The sequence below is a fragment of the Nyctibius grandis genome, chromosome 5 (genome assembly GCF_013368605.1).
Source record: "Nyctibius grandis isolate bNycGra1 chromosome 5, bNycGra1.pri, whole genome shotgun sequence".
NCBI lineage: Eukaryota > Metazoa > Chordata > Aves > Nyctibiiformes > Nyctibiidae > Nyctibius > Nyctibius grandis.
In genome coordinates this window covers 33,355,096-33,374,077 of record NC_090662.1, presented here as the reverse complement: position 1 = coordinate 33,374,077, position 18,982 = coordinate 33,355,096, and the positions used below count along the sequence as shown (strand labels likewise).

At 41.5% G+C, this 18,982-nt stretch overlaps 2 pseudogenes; both read left to right on the top strand.

Annotated features, from left to right (window-relative positions):
• Nucleotides 1-2,153: 2,153 nt before the first annotated feature.
• Nucleotides 2,154-17,160, top strand: LOC137663472 (uncharacterized; annotated as a pseudogene).
• Nucleotides 17,161-17,222: 62 nt separating this feature from the next.
• LOC137663471 (uncharacterized) lies at nt 17,223-18,251 on the top strand (annotated as a pseudogene).
• The last annotated feature ends 731 nt before the right edge of the window (nt 18,252-18,982 follow it).

Here is an 18,982-nt window from a genome sequence, read left to right as displayed (position 1 = left end):
ATGCTCTTTATGCAATGTCTTCAGAAGGCACAACTTATTAGTAGAGAGGATATTGGCCCAAAGTTTCTTAGCTGTGAAATATTTTCAGGCAATTTCATTGCATATTATTAAAGACTAAGTTGAATTCTTAATACCTGAAAGATTTAAAGCTAATTCTTGAGGAACATGTGATAGATGGATATGGTGAGATGAGGGTAATGATATGAAACATGCCCTTTGACAAGTCTTGCATTGTCTTTCATGGCTGAGAGGTATTACAATTTAGTCTATTTTCCATTTTTCTCAATTCTGCCTGTGATTTTTGCAAACCACTCTTCCTTTATTTCAGTGACATACTGGATAAAAGAAGTCAGAAGCTACTTCCAGGAGGATGAAGTGAAGGTAACTTATGTGCTGGAGGAAGAGTGCCACCATCAACTAATCAGACAAAATAATGCAAGGTCTACTGCTAATAAAATATTTCTGAGATCAAGACTCACTATTGAATTGGTTTCACCGTGCTCTGATCAGTTAAAGATGTAGTAGTCAAGCAAGAAATTCATTGTTGCAGTAAGATGAAAACACAAGTAGGAAAGTAAAAGAAATTGCCCTTGGGTTCAGAAACGTAATAAAAGGAAATAGGAAAACATAATACAACTTGTGTAAATGTTGCAAATAATTTTTTTTTCTGTCCTGGGGTTACTAACCTTCAGCACTGACTCTTTGTGACACTGTAATCATCTGAAGGGTGACAGAAATTATAAAAGAGAGTAAAATATTCCTGTGTACCTACACAAAAAGTGGCTGATAGATCAAGAAAGTAAGGAAATGTAACCAGCTGCATCGGTCAGATGCGAGATCTCTTATTTTAAAAAGCAGCAAAATAAACAATTATCTAGTGCTTGTGCTTTTAGTTCAGTCAGTACAAGACATGCTGGTAACTTTTGAAAAGAAACTAGGCATATTTTGTATGACTGTTCCTGTCATCACAGAAAACTGATTATAGAATCATAGAATAGTTTAGAAAAGACCCTTAAGATCATCGAGTCTAACCATTAACTTAACACTACCAAGTTCACCACTAAACCGTGTCCCTAAGTGCCACATCTACACATCTTAATACTTCCGGGGATGGTGACTCCACCACTTCCCTGGGCAGCCTGTTCCAATGCTTGATAACCATTTCAGTGAAGAAATTTTTCCTAATAGCCAATCTAAACTTCCCCTGGTGCAACTTGAGGCCATTTCCTCTTGTTCTATCACTTTTTACTTGGGAAAAGAGACCAAAACCCGCGTGGCTACAAGCTCCTTTCAGGTAGTCGTAGAACCTGCTGGTCCAGGAAAAAAACTCTGTCTGTTCTGGTATTTTTCTTCCAAACACAGTTGCATGCCAGGTGTAACAGCATGAAGAAAGGTCATATGTAAGAAAATTTTACTTCCTAGTTATTGGTAGCCACCACTTTAGGGATTGCTTTGAGGTTGCACCTGGACAAAAACCCTTCTAATACACATTGATGATGCTAATTTGTCTCAATTCTTTTTAATTTTATAAATTTGTTCTAAGTATTTTCCTGTGTAAAGAAATTCCACAGTTTAATTCTGAGTTGTGAGAAAACAATTCCTTTAATGCAAATTAAACCTTTTGCTTGATGTTTATATTATCAGGTTCTTATGTTCTAAGAAATGGTATTTCTTCTGTATTCCATTGATTTTATTATGTTTCTGTTGTTCCCCTTTACCAGTTTTCTCATCTTCAGACTGAGAAGACCAATCCGTCTTGTCCTTTTCTAATTATACTTTATCCTTTTTTAGGTGGTCAGATGAAAACCGTGTATTTTCTCAAGATTCAGGAAAAACAAAAGATTTAGACGGATCTATACACTTACAACTCTTCTTCTATATTTTGTCTGGGTAAAAAAATGGCTGGATGGCCAGGCACAAAGAGTTGTGGTGAATTCCATTGGTGCCTGGTCACAAGTGGTATTTCCCAGGGCTCAGTATTGGGACAAGTTCTCTTTCATATCTTTAGCAATGATCTGGATGACAGGATGGAGTGTGCCTTCAGTAAGTTCGCAGACGGCACCAAGCTGAGTGGGATTGTTGATCTGCTTGAAATTAGGAAGGCTCTGCAGAGGGATCTTGACAGGCTGGATCGATGGGCCGAGGCCAACTTTATGAGGTTCAACAAGGCCAAGTGTCGGGTCCTGCACTTGGGGCACAACTACCCCATACACCATTACAGGCTTGGGGAGGAGTGGCTGGAAAGTTGCTTGGCGGAAAAGGATCTGGGGGTGTTGGTCGACAACCAGCTGAATATGAGCCAGCAGTGTACCCAGGTGGCCAAGAAGGCCATCAGCATTCTAGCTTGCATCAGAAATAATGTGGCCAGCAAGACTAGGGAAGTGACCATCCCCCTGTTCTCAGCACTGGTGAGGCTGCACCTCAAATACTGTGTTCAGTTTTGGGCCCCTCATTGCAAGAAAGACATCGAGGTGCTGGAGTGGTACATGGACACCGGGATTGAGTGTGCCCTCAGCAAGTTTGCCAATGACATCAAGCTGTGTATTGCAGTCAACATGCTGGAGGGAAGGGATGCCATCCAGAGGGACCTTGACAGGCTTAAGAAGTGGGCTTGTGTAAACTGCATGAAGTTCAACAAGGCTAAGTGGAAAGTCCTGCATATGGATCAGGGCAATTCCAAACACAAATACAGGCTGGGTGGAGAATGGATTGAGAACAGCCCTGAGGAGAAGGACTTGGGGGTTTTGCTTGATGAGAAGCTCAACATGAGCCAGCAATGTGTGCTTGCAGCCCAGAAGGCCAATCGTACCCTGGGCTGCATCAAAAGAAGCATGGCCAGCAGGTTGAGGGAGGTGATTCTGCCCCTCTGCTCCGCTCTCGTGAGACCCCACCTGCAGTACTGCATTCATCTCTGGGACCCCCAACATAAAAAGGACATGGAGTTGTTGGAGTGAGTCCAGAGGAGTGCCACAAAGATGATCAGAGGGCTGGAGCACCTCTCCTATGAAGACAGGCTGAGCGAGTTGAACTTATTCAGCCTGGAGAAGAGAAGGCTCTGGGGAGACCTTCTAGCAGCCTTCCAGTACCTGAAGGGGGCCTACAAGAAAGCAGGAGAGGGACGTTTTATAAGGGCATGTAGTGATAGGATGAGGGGTAACCATTTTAAACTGAAAGAGGGTAGATTTAGATTATATATGCTTGACTGTGAGGGTGGTGAGACACTGGCACAGGTTGTCCAGAGAAGTTGTGGGCAAACTAGCCCTAACCCTAACCCTAACCTTTACCCTCTCCCTGCAATTGTTCCAGGCTAGGTTGGATGGGGCTTTGAGCAAACTGGTCTAGTGGAAGGTATCCCTGGCCATGGCAGGGGGCGTGGAACTAGATGATCTTCAGTAAGGCATCTGACGCTGTCTCCCACAGCATCCTCCTAGACAAAATAGCTGCCCAGGGCTTGGATGGGTGGACTCTTTGATGGGTTAAAAACTGGCTGGATGGCCGAGCCCAGAGAGTGGTGGTGAATGGGGCAAAGTCCAACTGGCGGCCGGTCACTAGCGGTGTTCCCCAGGGCTCAGTTCTGGGGCCGGTGCTGTTCAATATCTTTATAGATGATCTAAGCGTAGGGATTGAGTGCACCCTCAGCATATTTGCAGATGACACGAAGCTGGGTGGGAGTGTCGATCTGATGGAGGGTAGGAAGGCCCTACAGAGGGATCTGGACAGGTTAGATACATGGGCCGAGACCAACGGCATGAGGTTAAACAAGAACAAGTGTCGGGTCTTACCGTTCGGTCACAACATCCCCATGCAGCACTACAGGCTGAGGGGAAGAGTGGTTAGAAAGCGGCCCGGTGGAAAGAGACATGGGCATGCTCATCAACGGCTGGCTAAACATGAGCCAGCAGTGTGCCCAGGTGGCCAAGAAGGCCAATGGCATCCTGGCCTCTATTAAGAATAGTGTAGCCAGCTGGTCTAGGGATGTGATCGTCCCTCTGTACTCGGCACTGGTGAGGCCGCACCTTGAGTACTGTGTTCAGTTCTGGGCCCCGCACTTCAAGAAAGATGTTGAGGTGTTGGAGCGAGTGCAGAGGAGGACGACCAAGCTGGTGAAGGGTCTGGAGGGTATGACCTATGAGGAATGGCTGAGGGAGCTGGGGTTGTTTAGCCTGGAGGAAAGGAGGCTCCGAGGTGACCTTATTGCAGTCTACAACTACCTGAAGGGAGGTTGTAGTGGAGTGGGAGTCAACCTCTTCTCCCAGGCAACTAGCAATAGAACAAGAGGACATAGCCTCAAGCTTCACCAGGGGAGGTTCAGGTTAGACATTAGGAAGCATTTCTTTACAGAAAGGGTCATTAGACATTGGAATGGGCTGCCCAGGGAGGTGGTAGAGTCACCATTTCTGGATGTGTTTAAGAAAAGACTGGACATGGCACTTAGTGCCATGGTCTAGTTGACATGGTGGTGTCAGGGCAATCGTTGGACTCGATGATCCCAGAGGTCTCTTCCAACCTGATTGATCCTGCGATTCTGTGATCTTTAAGGCACCTTCCAATCAAAACCATTCTATGATTCTATGATTTTGTGAACTGGGGTTGTTTAGTCTGAAGAAAAGGAGGCTCAGGGGAGACCTTGTCACTCCCTACAACTAACTGAAAGGAGGTTGTAGCAAGGTTGGTGTTGGTCTCTTTTCCCAAGTAACAAGTGATAGGACAAGAGGAAATGGCCTCAAGTTGTGCCAGGGGAGGTTTAGACTGGGTATCGGGAAAAATTTCTTCACTGAAAGGGTTGTCAAGCACTGGAATGGGCTGCCCAGGGAAGTGGTGGAGTCACCATCCCTGGAGGTATTTAAAAGACATATAGATGTGGTGTTCAGCAACATAGTTTAGTGGTGGACTTCGTAGTGGAAGGACTTGATGATCTTAAATGTTTTTTTCAAACCTAAATTATTCTATTATTCTATGATTTACAGTAACATGAAACAGTTTTCCTACCTTCTTCACTGTTCTCAGTGACTAGGAATATTTTTTCTCCCATTTTTCTCCCAACTATCCCCAGCAACATCAAATATTTCCTACATCAGTTGCAGTGAGATTAAATTCTGTCATCATGTATGTACAGCTAGGAGCTGTACATACCCTTCTCCCATCTTTTCTACTGTTTTCATGTACAGATTTTTATTTTTGTATTCCCCTAAGATGGCTCCATTTCTTTAGGGACCTTTTATGGCAGATCTTATTAAAACCCTGGAAATGCATGTACATTCCCATGAATGGATCTTCATTATCCTCAAATTTTAATGATGCATTGATAACAACACATTTAATGTGCCTACAACTGTTCCCTCGCACTTGAATTCACTAGCAGGGCCCAGTCTATGTTTCATATTCTCCAACACAGGTGGCTGCATGTAGAGAATGGTCTACGGATTGCATTAGCTCTTAAATTGTAAGCAGCACAGTGATAGTTGGCATGAGTCAAAAGCCTGCCATAGAGTATTCTAATAGTTTATTGGTAATAGAATCAAATTCCACTGTCTGAGAACATTCCCAAAGTATCCATTGATTTTTTTACAGTACTGTATTGATTTTGGATGGAAAGATTGCTCTCTATAGAATCTGCATTGATTCTTCCTCCTTCCTCATCTCTCTCTCTCTTTTCTTTTTCCCCTGCCAGTTCCAATCTTTACAGTTTGCCTGAAGTTAAATCAGATTTACCAGTTCATTTCCTAATTCTCTTCTGGACTATTTTTAAAATGGATGTTCTATTTGATCCTTTCCATCCTTCTGATTTTAGCTGTTAGTTAGCAATTTCATATTTGATTACCTTTAGAGTTCCTAGTTGAATATCATCTCTTCATGTCAATTTCTTGTTAATGTCTTTATTGGTTTATCTTAATAGCCATTTGCTGACACTTCAATTTGAGACAGTTCCTTAGACTGTTCCCTCATTAAAAAAAAAAACAAAACAAAACATTATGGAGATGCATCAGGAGAACACAAATGGAATACATTTTTAGCTGTTCTACTACATTCATTTCTTCCTTAAGTGTTTCTTTATCACCTGCATCATCTTTGGATCCTTGACAATTCTTTGGCAGTCCTCCTCACTTCACTGGGCTTAAAAAAACTCTATTAAAAGTTTCAATGATGTTAGTAAGTCACTCCTAAACACTTTCCAAAATTTGCAATGTTTAACTCACCAGCATACATCCTTTTTTCTCCTACTTTCTTCATTTGGACCCTTTTTTTTTTTTGTATATAACAATCCCCTATACTCATCTGTTTACTAGCTCTTTTTAACCTTTTAGATAGTTATTAATGTCCTAGTTTGGCCTAAAACAGAATCAATTTTCTTTTCAGCGATTTTTCGTTTCAGCTAAGTCTCTTCTAGGTAACTGCACTTTCTGAAACTAACTGCATGTCTTGCAGACAGTGTCTGCTTCTAGGACTGATAACGCTTTAAGTTTATAGTTATTACTGAGGTAACAGTAAGAATGGTATGCAGAAAGGGTCATGCTTATACTTATTCCTAGAGAAACCAAGATCACTGCTAAATTCCTCACTAATTACGAGTGAAGAGCCGTAGAAGGATTGTACCTCCAGGGAGGAGTGGACAGGACAGGTGACCCAAAATCGACCAACGAGGTATTCCATCCCATAGACGTCATTCTCAGTATAAAGCTGGGGGATCACGAGGGTCTTGCTCTCTCATCTTCTATGGCTGGCATTCGAAGAGGGCTCTGTCAGTCTTTTCTCCTGCTCCCAATCCCAATCCGTGCGTTCCTGAATCTAGTTCCTGTCTGTTGCTGAGTCCAGCCTGGGCCTTCCCGGAGCCTGCCCTGTAGCACCAGTGGTGATGTGACTGTCATCAGGGGAGCTCGATCTTGGGTTTGTATATATTTAATTATTTCCATTATTATTATTATTATTATTATTATTATTATACTCTTTTTCATTGTTATAGTTCATTAAAACTGCTTTAACTTTCCAACCCATAAATCTCTCTTCCTTTTCTCTTTTCCTTCCCCTTTGGGGACGGGGGAAGGAGTTAACAGAGAGCATCTGCCATTGCTTTAGTAGCTGGCCCAACTTTAAACTGTGACAATTCTGTAGACAGTTTGCCTCACATGTGGTTTTTAATTTTCTATAGTGCCTACCTGAGAGAATTTAGACATCTTAACTCTTTTCAGTTTCTTTCTGACTTTCATCATAGCTATTTTATTAATACATACGTAGTTTTTCTTTCTGAAGTTAAACATTATTGTGGTAGACTTCTGTAGCTCTTTTTAGCATGCAAAGTTGTTTAATATTTTTCAAAAGTGATCTATTTAGGTGCTTTGCTGGGCGTTCAGCGCTAAGAAAGGCACTGCAACACTTCAGTCTTAGGAACCTGGCAGGGACTTTAGACAGGAATCTAGACTCAGGGTTCAAAATCTGGACTTCCCCCACAGCAGGCAGAGAACTAAGTATCTCAGAAAACGAATGCTAAAACTCCCATGATCATAAAAGGTAATTAAAAAAAAAAAGGCTTAATATTATGGTGTGGCTTAACTTCCAGTTTTCTTCCTGCCTGCAGCTGGAATGTGAGGGGAATCTATCAGTCTATTGAAGTTCCTCTGCATTATGTCCTGAAGGCAGAGAAAGACTAATATTCTTGGACAGACTTCAGCAGCACTGAATCCTTTGTGGTGAAAATGGTGATAAAGACAAAGATACTGTCTATTATTTATAAAGGAGCTTGGCATCCAGGCAGACTTCAGCTTTTGGCCTTCTTTATCTTGTGGGATTTCAAACTTGCATGTATCCCAAGCCAGCAGAATATCTTCATCATGAAGTTATCATAGTACGTTGTACTCTATGTCTCAGAGAGAAGCATTTACAAAACTACTGGGGCAAGACATGAAGCAAAAGTATGTGTGTCTGTAGTGAAGACAGCCCACTGGCAGTCAGGGGTTCTGCTTCTTGTTCTGTTTGTACAATTAGATGCTGCAATGGTTAGGCCCTTATGAGGCACTCTTTATAGCTAAAAATCCGCCCTGCTTCTCACCTATTGCAGGAATTTCTGCTGCCTGAACTACAGAAACGGGTGACATCAGTAGCTGGTTATCATCTCCCTTTGAAGCAGCAGCATGAGAAAAGGAGGTGCGCTTTGAAACAAACTGTTGACAGTAAAAGAATAAAGATTTAAAGAAGACATAGTGGTGAACCCATGCCCCTTTGTTTCTGTCCTCTGCATCCCCACTCCCAGCACAGTTCTTTCTGGCCCACCCAGCTGAACTACTCTCCCAGTTGCTACTTTCATGCCCATTCCCTCCACAGGAACCTGTTTCTTTACACAGAATCATTACAGGACAGTCTTCTGATTGATTAACATCACCTTGTTCAGTTTCTCACTGTACATTATACTAGTACAATGATTTCATGATCTATGTTCTTGACATAACCCTCTAGATGTCTGTAAAATCAGTGTTTGTTTGTAAGTAGTAATCAAAGTTTTTTTTAAAGACAAAACCCTTCTATTCAGGGAATTTGATTGTACTTATCAGTTAGTGTTCTCAAGAAGGCAATGTAAAATGGTTACTCTTACCTTTTCCTGCTTAAACTTCAAGCTTATTTTAGAGGATGAACTAATAAAAAAAAAGTATGCCTTTCAATTTAACAACAGCTATTACTTTAGTAAGGGTCAAATTTAGATGTGGTCATCAGGTCATTTTTTCAAAAAGCCTTTTGGTTAGGGCATAAACTCCCTACACAGCTCAGCTTGTTTCTACACCAGCTCAAGACATCTGGCTGTAGAATAAAACACAACATTTAGATTGAACAAAAAATTCTCTGTTTTGTTTCAAAATTCTTCTTCCACCATGAGGTTTATAAAAACTGAACTTAGCATGCCACCAAGAAAGATGAAACAAAACTCTTTATTAGACGAGGGGAGAGAAGATGAAGACTATGAGGTCTGCTTGGAGCCTTGCTGTATCAGTTAGCCTAAATAATGCAATAAATTTTTAATATATGAACAATTTTTGTGAGTCTTGAGAAACAAGAAAGGTTGGGCTCAAAGTACACTAACTATCTCTTAAAATAAAGAGAAAACGTACAGTATATAGTGTGTTCAGTGTGTTCTTTAAGTGACCATTTCTTCATGACAGCATCCTGAATCACAGATTGGCTTATTTTTTGCCTCCAAATGCTATTAGGACAAATACTTTTTATGGATGTTTATGAATAGAAACTGACATTTCAAAATAAAACATAAGTCTGTAGATTGTTCTTTGTTAGATTTCTATGTGACTGAAGGCACAACAAAATGACCTGTAATGAAAGTATTTTTATAGTGGTTGAATGTCAGTGTGCAGTATGTTAAAGTTCATTATAATGTTGAGCGTACTAGGAAAAGTGTCAATTTGTAACGCTTATGGCTGATAATGCCATCAGAATAAGTTCTGTTTTATTGCCACATACACAGCAAGAGGAAGATGACACTTCTAAATAAAATTAAAGTGTTTTCACATTTCTCTTTACTGGTTTTCTGCATGGCACAAACAAACACTTAAAATCAAAATTTAGTGCAATATCCATGTAAATATTGTAATTCACAACATATCTGTAATCTAATACAGCCTGCGCAGTATGAGTATCTGGAGAATTTAACCTTATCCTCTTCTGTTCACTCACATATATTTCAGATTGCACTCTATTCTAATGTCTTTATTTAGGACAATAACATGGCTACCAACTCCAGATGTATTCCAGAATTTCTTCTCAGAAAGGGTCATTAGACATTGGAACAGGCTGCCCAGGGAGGTGGTGGAGTCACCATCTCTGGATGTGTTTAAGAAAAGACTGGACATGGCACTTAGTGCCATGGTCTAGTTGACATGGTGGTGTCAGGGCAATCGTTGGACTTGATGATCCCAGAGGTCTCTTCCAACCTGATTGATTCTGTGATTCTGTGATTCTGTGTATTTTGAGAGTGATTCAGAGAACTTTAAGATCTAAGATGTTCAAAACAGGTATCCCTACTGGGCAGCTACTCAGAAAAGCATTAGGCAATTTGACAACATGTTGGAGTGCAGGAAGTTATTATAATTGGGAAAGGAGATAAGAAAAAACTCTAGCAACAGAAAAAGAGACTCAGGTGCTGACAGAAGCCAAAATCACAGGTCAATGTTGTGTTACTTCTGTGGCAGATAGACACAGTTTGTTTCCTTCCCAGAAGAGAAAGAAATGCCTTTGTTAATCTTCACTCTAAGCAAACTCAAAGCAAACTCAAAGCACGTCCAGGGTACCTCTATGTATTTCTTACGACAGAAAAAAACCAACTTTGATAGTTTAAGAGTTTTCTAGTTGCTATCATAACCATGCTACATTTTAAAAAGTAGTTTCAGTGGGTTTGAAGGGTTTTCTTTCTATACTCACAACAAAGTTCAAAACCATGGTCCATATCTTGGGACTGTGTATAGATGATCATATTCACCATCCTGAAGCTGTGATTCCTGTAGGGGTCCCTTCCTACCTGTTCTCAGGAAACAAAAGACAAGAATGATTTGTTGAAATTAAATTTACTGGGATGTTCTTTTTGCATCACAGAAAACTTTACAGATGAGAATAGCGAGGCTTGAGATTATGAAAACAGTATTATTTTTAAAGAATTCTGCAAAAAGGACATCCTCAAGTAAGACCATACCCAAACTACCAGCTTGAGTTCTGTGTCAAGATTCCTGACTGTCATTACCCATTTCATAGAATCAGAGAATCGTTTTGGTTGGAAAGGACCTTTAAGATCATCAAGTCCAACTGTGAACCTAGCACTGCCAAGTCCACCACTAAACCATGTCCTTAAGTGCCACATCTACATGTCTTTCAAATACCGCCAGGGATGGTGACTCCACCACTTCCCTGGGCAGCCTGTTCCAATGCTTGATAACCCTTTTGGTGAAGAAATTTTTCCTAATAGCCAATCTAAACCTCCCCTGGCACAACTTGAGTCTGTTTCCTCTCGTCCTATCATTTGTTACTTGGGAGAAGAGACTAACACTTGCCTCGCTACAACCGACTTTCAGGTAGTTGTAGAGAGTGATAAGGTCTCCCCCTGAGCCTCCTTTTGTCCAGGCTAAACAACCCCACTTCCCTCATAAGACTTCTGCTCTAGACCCTTCACCAGCCTCATTGCCCTTCTTTGGACTTGCTCCAGCACCTCGATGTCTTTCTTGTAGTGAGGGGCCCAAAACTGAACACGGTATTCGAGATGTGGCCTCACCGGGGCTGAGTACAGGGGGATGACCACTTTCCTAATTTTGCTGGCCATGCTATTTCTGATGCAAGCCAAGATGCTGTTAGCCTTCTTGGCCACCTGGGTACACTGCTGGCTCATATTCAGACGGCTATTGATCAACTACCGCAGGTCCTTTTCCACCAGGCAGCTTTCGAGCCACTCTTCCTCAAGCCTCTAGCATTGCATGGGGTTGTTGTGCCCCAGCTGCAGAACCCGGCACTTAACCTTGTTGAACCTCACACAGCTGGCCTCGGCCCATCGATCCAGCCTGTCAAGATCCCTCTGCAGAGCCTTCCTACCCTCAAGCAGACCAATACTCCCACTCAACTTGGTGTCATCTGTGAAATTATTGAGGGTGCACTCGATCTCCTCATCCAGATCATTGCTAAAGATATGAAAGAGAACTTGTCCCAATACTGAGCCCTGGGGAACACCACTTGTGACCGGCCGCCAACTGGACTTAACTCCACTCACCACAACTCTTTGGGCCCAGCCATCCAGCCAGTTTTTTTACCCAGCAAAGCATACGCCTGTCCAAGCCATGAGCACTCAGTTTCTCCAGGAGAATGCTGTGGGAAATGGTGTCAAAAGCTTTACTAAAGTCCAGGTAGACAACATCCACAGCCTTTCCCTCATCCACTAAGTGGGTTATCTTGTCATAGAAGGAGATCAGGTTAGTCAAGCAGGACCTGCCTTTCATAAACCCATGCTGACCTGGCCTGATCGCCTGGTTGTCCTGTACATGCTGTGTGATGGCACTCAAGATGATCTGCTCTGTAACCTTCCCCAGCACGGAGGTCAGACTGACAGGCCTGTAGTTCTCCAGATCCTCCTTCTGGACCTTCTTGAAGATGAGCATCACATTTGCTAACTTCCAGTCAACTGAGACCTCCCCTGGTTAGCCAGGACTGCTGATAAATGATGGACAGTGGCTTGGTGAGCACTTCCGCCAGCTCTCTCAGTACCCTTGGGTGGATCCCATCTGACCCCATAGACTTGTGAGTCTATTTGAGTTTAGTCAATTCTTTCAGGGCAGTTTATAAAGCTTCTGCTTATGTGCAGAGATGACCTAGGTGGAACAAGTAAGAGCTTAATTCAGAGCTCCTACTGTCACAATTGAAAGTCAGGTTCAGATATACTTAAGATTGTCCTCTGAGATGCTTGGCATGCAGAGTGTCCACCAGTCATGTACTCCCAGGGTCAGTTATCTGGTGAGAAAGCTGAAGATACCTATTCTACCTGTAGTCTGGTTTACCTCCACAGCTTATCTCACTAAAGAACATAAAGGGAGATGTAGTCATAGCCATAAACTTACCAGTGTCATGAAGAGGTGTTCTGGGTGGTTCTGTATCTCATAACGACATACCACAATACAGACACCTACAGGAATGTTGCCAGGATGTCCTGCTATGCACTGGATAGCTTTGAATCATGGCAGACCTTTATCGAATGGCCTCATGCAGAAGTACAAGGAGTAAAACAGAGTTCCCAAACATAAGGTTGAGAATTGTGCAAAATGTCTAATGTTGTAGCTGCAGGCCCAGGAAGGTTTTGTTACCCAGTCACCACACTGGTGCAGAGTTGGTTTCAGCTCTCAAAAGCTAGAGGAACCCCCTCTTTCTCAGTGCCAGAGTTCCTGTGCTGTCCATTGTATTACAATGACAGAAGGAAAGGATCAAAATAAATGCTAAAAATCTTTACTGCAAGCTTTCCTTTTTTTCTTTTTATTTTAGAAGGAAATAAGGAGGGGTTTATATGTTAGTGATTAATAGTAATTACTGTTTAATATCAATTCTTAACACGAAGAAAAATCTAAGAAAACACTTCTCTGCAAAACAAGACCTTATCAACACAGCAACTTATCATGGGATATAGGCTTCTCCATTATTAGGGCCAGAAATGTAATTTGAAAGAATTGGTAAATTGTTCCTTCAAAAGGAGATGGTTTATGATGATTTGAAGACCTGGCCTGGGATATACTTTGTGAGATACTGCAGATCCTTAAAGCCCTGCTATAGCTAGGATAGGGTCCAAATGATTTGTATCCTTGTGCTGCAGACAGATGTAGATAACCTGTCCCAAATGACAGGTGTGATATATACCACTTAAAGGAATAAAGTCAGAAAGAAAATTAATTAAGGATGTGAAGTGCATTTGTCTCTTGGAAGACTAAAAGATAGAGGAGCTTCCTCTGCAGGTGACATTCTCAGACACTGAAAAACCAACTGCATGCTGGACAGTCTGTACTACACCCATTTTATTTATGCTCCTTATCAATTTCTTCAGAACCAAGAATTACTAAGAACTAAAGAGGACAGCTGGTTTCCTCCAAGTCCTCTGTGGTCAGAGAGCAGGCAGGTGTTCGCTTTCCAGGCTGCAGCAGTGGTACAGGATTGCCTGGTGTGGGTAACAGCTGTTCAAGGGTAGAAGAAGAAACCTGCATGAGAACCTCTAGTCTACCAGCTCAGGTTGCTTGCCAACACATCAGTGTCAGTCCTGTATTACTGACTGGCATACAGTGCTTTGAGGAGAGATGAGCAGGAAAATCTCATGAAATCTGAAATAACCTTGTTTAAAATAAATATTTTTTTTAAATCTCTAAGAAAAGAGGTCAGAATATGCTTATAACCTCCTTCCCGCTCTGTCATTTAATCTGCCTCAGGTGTTCTATGTTATGAGTCCTTCCTCTTAGATCTCACCAGAAGAAACTCATTGTTGTGTGTGCCTGGGGCAGGGGGGTGCGTATATTTTGCTTTGGGCACAATGCGCTCCTGTGCACGTAGCAGATATCCCTCAGGGTGTGTTTTGGCTAGGTTTGGCACTAAAAGGCTATCAGTGCTGTCCAGGATTTTGTTTTCCTAGCTGAGAAATGTGGGAGCAAGGCAGTGTGATTTAACCCATCTGCCCAGAGCAAAGGCAATTATTTCCTTCTCTCCCTCTCAGTCCTTCATGGCTGCGAAAATCTATTAAAGTAAACTCTAGCTTTGCCCATTGCCACCTGCCCTTCTCCCACAGAGGCCCTGTCTTCCTCTATTTCTCTCTCTAGTATCAGGGAATTCCAGTATGTTTAGCCACTTGAAGCTGTCTCAAGAACACCGGAAAAAAATCCCTCAAAGATCAGGTGAGGAAGAGGAGGGATTGGATCAGAAAAAAACAAGATCTGCCCAGAAGACCCACTATTCCCACTCTGCAGTATTTTTGGCAGAACACATCAGCAGCTGTGCATTTTTGCAATTTAATTTCAGCAAAAGTCACGGTTTAAAGCATTAGCAACCATGTCTGGTGAACATGTGTGCTCCGGCAAAATTCAACCATCACAATAGCTTCAGCTGCACACCTTTCCTAGCAAACCATCCTGTAAACCAAAGTTATTCCTGTGAACAGCAGAAATATTTGTTGACTTGAAGGCATCTGGTCAGAGCAGAACTGTAATGGCTATTCTGAGGGCTGTGTCCAACATTTGTTAGATGTAAAACTTTGGCTTTTTGAGACATTTACAGCATATGGTATAATTTCTTCAAGCTAAAACTATCTAGTTGTATAAAGCTAAAATAAAACTAGTGAAAGCAAGTTAAACTCTAGTCACCTAACTATTGCACAACTTTCTGCTTCAGCTAAGAATAGCTAAAATAAGACCAGACAAGTCTAGACGAAGCCAGGTAAGTCCTTAAGCCTTATATAGCTAAGCTAGTGCAAGGTTGTCGTCCATTGATAGCAATGGGAACAGCACAATTACTACTGAGCTACACAGTGTTGAACCTTCTTCTACTGTGGGAATAAATGTCTCTCACAAAGTTTTGGACTTTACAGCAAATACTAGTATCTGTTGATTCCAGTATCTTAATGTAATTTAATCAAAACTATGCAAAGCATCACACACAACTTCACTCTCATAGCTTATTTCAAAATACTATAATTCATGGTAGTTGCTTTTAAGAGAAATCATTTTAATTGTTCTAGAGTAATGACTATATTAATGTCTATTTTTCCCAACACAGTCAAATAACAGGGTTGTGAGGCTTAGTTGGTTAATATTTTTGCAAAGCAGAAGTTTTGTTTCATGCCACTAACAGGCTCAGCTAAAGATTTTACACTGTTTATAATACCATAAGCCCAAGCTTGTCTTTTCTTTTGAAGTGGGCTAGTTTAAAATAGATCCTCTGCTGAGCTAATTAGGAAGGTATATTAATCCCAAATAAGTCCATGTTTAGCTCACTTCTTATCTAAAGACCCTGATTTCCCATTGTTCTGAATCTTTTGAGCTGGTTTAGAAGATAATGGTGAAAATACTATAAAAAGATTACACCAAAAGTTGCTTTAAGGCTGGGCCAGCTATAAAACCAGTGGCAGTAGGAGAAATAAGAGAAGTTGTTTTGGCAGCACAGAACGTACGATAGAATTTTCCTTCTTTTTAATGAGGTAACCTGTTCAGACTCTCCCCACCGAAACAAGCCTCTATTTTCTGTTACAGCACCCTGCAGGATGATAGACATAAATGTGTTCATGTTGCTAGTCCAAACCCTGACAATGCTGCTCCTAGAGTGGCCGTGATCCCAAGCCTGTGTTACCTATACCGGAAGCGTGGGACTAAATACTAAAGACTTAGTCCTCTTAACTGTAGTCATGCGTGCAACTGAAGTATATTTAGGAAATAAACGGAGCAGGGATCCTAAGGGTTTTGACTGACTCCACCAACTTTGGGGAACAGCAGGGAAATAAATTAAAATAGGATGATGGATGATCAATGGGTCTACCCATGAGAAGACATCTCAGATTTCTGTCTACAACATTATATCAAACCCAACAGCAAAAGATACAAAACTTTGTGCCGCTGAAGGACTGGACTGTTGGTACAATTTTACCTCAGTACAACCTGTTTTTGTAGTCTGCCTCTGGGCTCACCATAGCATGGGACTACCATTTAAGTTTAAAATAGACCATCTGTGATCAAAAATACAGGCCAACAATGAGCGTTATTTAGTCCATCATGGTCCCTTAAACAAGTAGAACTATTGATGCAAATTAATATCTCTACAAACAAACTGACCTGTTCACCATTCCTAAGTACGTCCTATGCAGGATGGTTCACATGGCTACGTGGGCAAACCCTTACCTCTCCAGGATGAACAAGGAGAGATGTGACCAGTTTCCTAAGGACAGGATTGAGAGTCTTAAATAGTATAGATGCTGAAGTACTCACGAATAAACTGAGCAACACATGAAGTGATTTAAACAAATTAGAACACCCACTGCGATCTTCACTAATAGCATTGGGAACAAACCAATGGCTTTTATCTGATATATTGCCTCAATGGGAAAGAGTTAATAAAAGGGACCACCAACTGATTGTGGACACATTTGGTGCAGCCCAAAATAATGTTTCCCTAGCTCTTAGTTGTATTCAAGCTCAACTGTGGATGCAAACTCTGGTAGCAGCAATTATAAGAGAAGGTGAAGAGGGCACCTTACCCACTGAAATTCCAAAGGTAATTTGGGATAACGTAACTATATTTGAGAAAGAATTCCCATCCTGCCATTACTTAGTCAATTTTACTTATGACCCGATCAACAATAAGGCCATCGTTTTTGTCTTAACAATATGCAATGCTTCTGTAAACACCATATACCCAATCATTGCACTGGGATTAAATCACAATGGAGCTATACTCTATCCATTAGAACATAGAGCATGGGCCCAACAAAACTGAAACAAATGGCAAACTGTTGATGTTAACGCAGGCATTTGTCACTGTTTAAGGCTGGGCAGGTGGTTAAATGGATGGCATATGCTCTCTGTTAACGTTTTCCTTCCCCAGAGGGGAAAGGAAAAGAGAAAAGGGAGAGAGACGTATGGGTTGGAAAGTTTAAACAGTTTTAATAAACTATAACAAAAAAGAAAGCGTATAATAAATAACGAACTACATACAAAAATGCTCCTGAGCTCCCCCCGATGACAACCACGTCACCGCTGACGCTGCAGGGCCGGCGCTGGGCAGTCCCGAAGCACACACAGCAGCAGGTGGGAACCGGGTTCAGGAGTGACATCAAGAGCATGGGCAGAGTCCTCCCAGGATGTCAGCCATAGGGGAAGAAAGCATGACCCTCATGGTCCCCTAGTTTTAAACTGAATATATCATGTGGGTGAGATGGAATACCCCATTGGTCTGTTCGGGTCACCTGTCCTGTCCACCCCTCCCCGCAGGTGCTGCACTCTATGGTCCCTTCCTCTGTGGGACAAAGAGACCCAACAGGGACCCTAGTTCTCATGGCAACAGGCATATGTAGTCAACTTCAGAAAGTAGTCACTTAAAAGAAACTTAACTGAAAAGTCTGTCCTAGTCCAAACCAGGACAGTGTTGTACACCAACAACAGGGATTTATTTGTGAGAATACACCATCAAAGACCAAGACATTCGTCCAGACACTGAACAAAATGTTTGTTATTTTGAAATACATGCTGATGCAACCCCTGAAACTGTACTTGCATATCTGGGAAAAGGGTGTGTTTGTATGAGAACTCTGTGATTTTATATTCATAGATACCACTACTGTAGATACAAGCAACGACTCAAATATTTGTTTGTAACTTTACTAAAATTATGGCATGCGACTCTAACTATTCAGCTTCTGTTACATCTTATCAATTATTACAGTCCAATTATACACTGAATCAAGATTTATTGCCTACCTCCACTGGAATGAATCTTCCATTGGAGAAGAAACTACTATAGCATGATGACCTGTGTCAACTGCTAGAACATATCTGAAACAATGGACACAAAACTCTAATCACTGTTCATCATGATGCAGAAGAGATACACCATGTCTTCGAAAGAGTGAAGAAGGATGAGAACATCACTGGAGGGAAACTCTTCTTGTATGGTCACCAACAGCAACAGGAGTTTTTGATCTCATGCTTCACCCGGGTGCGATTTTACTAACTCTAACATTGATGTGTCTATTGCTTACAATCATATAGTATATAAAGGTTTGGTACATGATAAAAAAGGTGGCCCAACTCCAACCACACAAAACATACAAGCTAATACATAGGAAATAACAATACTTCCATGGATCCTACTTACCGTGGATCTGTAAGGACATAAATTATCAATATACTATTTACGGCACAGAGGCAAGAGGTGACTGTACCACCACTCTGTGAGAATAAGATGAATTGACTATCATCACAGGGTGGAGTGTGATGGTGTGCTCGCCCCTCCGTCACCCGACCTTTATCTCCTGTGACTCTGCTCACAGGGCAGACTGAGAAATAAGGAAGGGGGAAACTTCTTTCTTACAAATACATAATGTCTGAATGTTCTGTCAGGTAACATTTGTTTAAATGTGAAATGCTAAAGTATTTTCTCATGCATCAGTTTCCCAGAGAGCCTAATAAGATACAAAACAGCAGCAGGAGGTAAATGCTAAGTTGTAGTCTGAAAAAATCATTATTTCTCCCTCTCTCCAAAGAAGAACCCTGATTTTCATATCAAATTATATATGGTTTTCCAACCTCATAAGGCTAAATAAAACATAATTCTAACCAAATCAAGCTTTAAAAAGTAATTTTCCAATGTTGAAGTGATTGCTATTAATCACTTCCCTCAAAAAAGCAATTTACCATGTAGAAAGATGACTCTTCTGAAAGCTCCCCACCAGGCTCAGGGTGCTTCTGATTGACCTGGGAGTAGTCTTTCACACATGGCT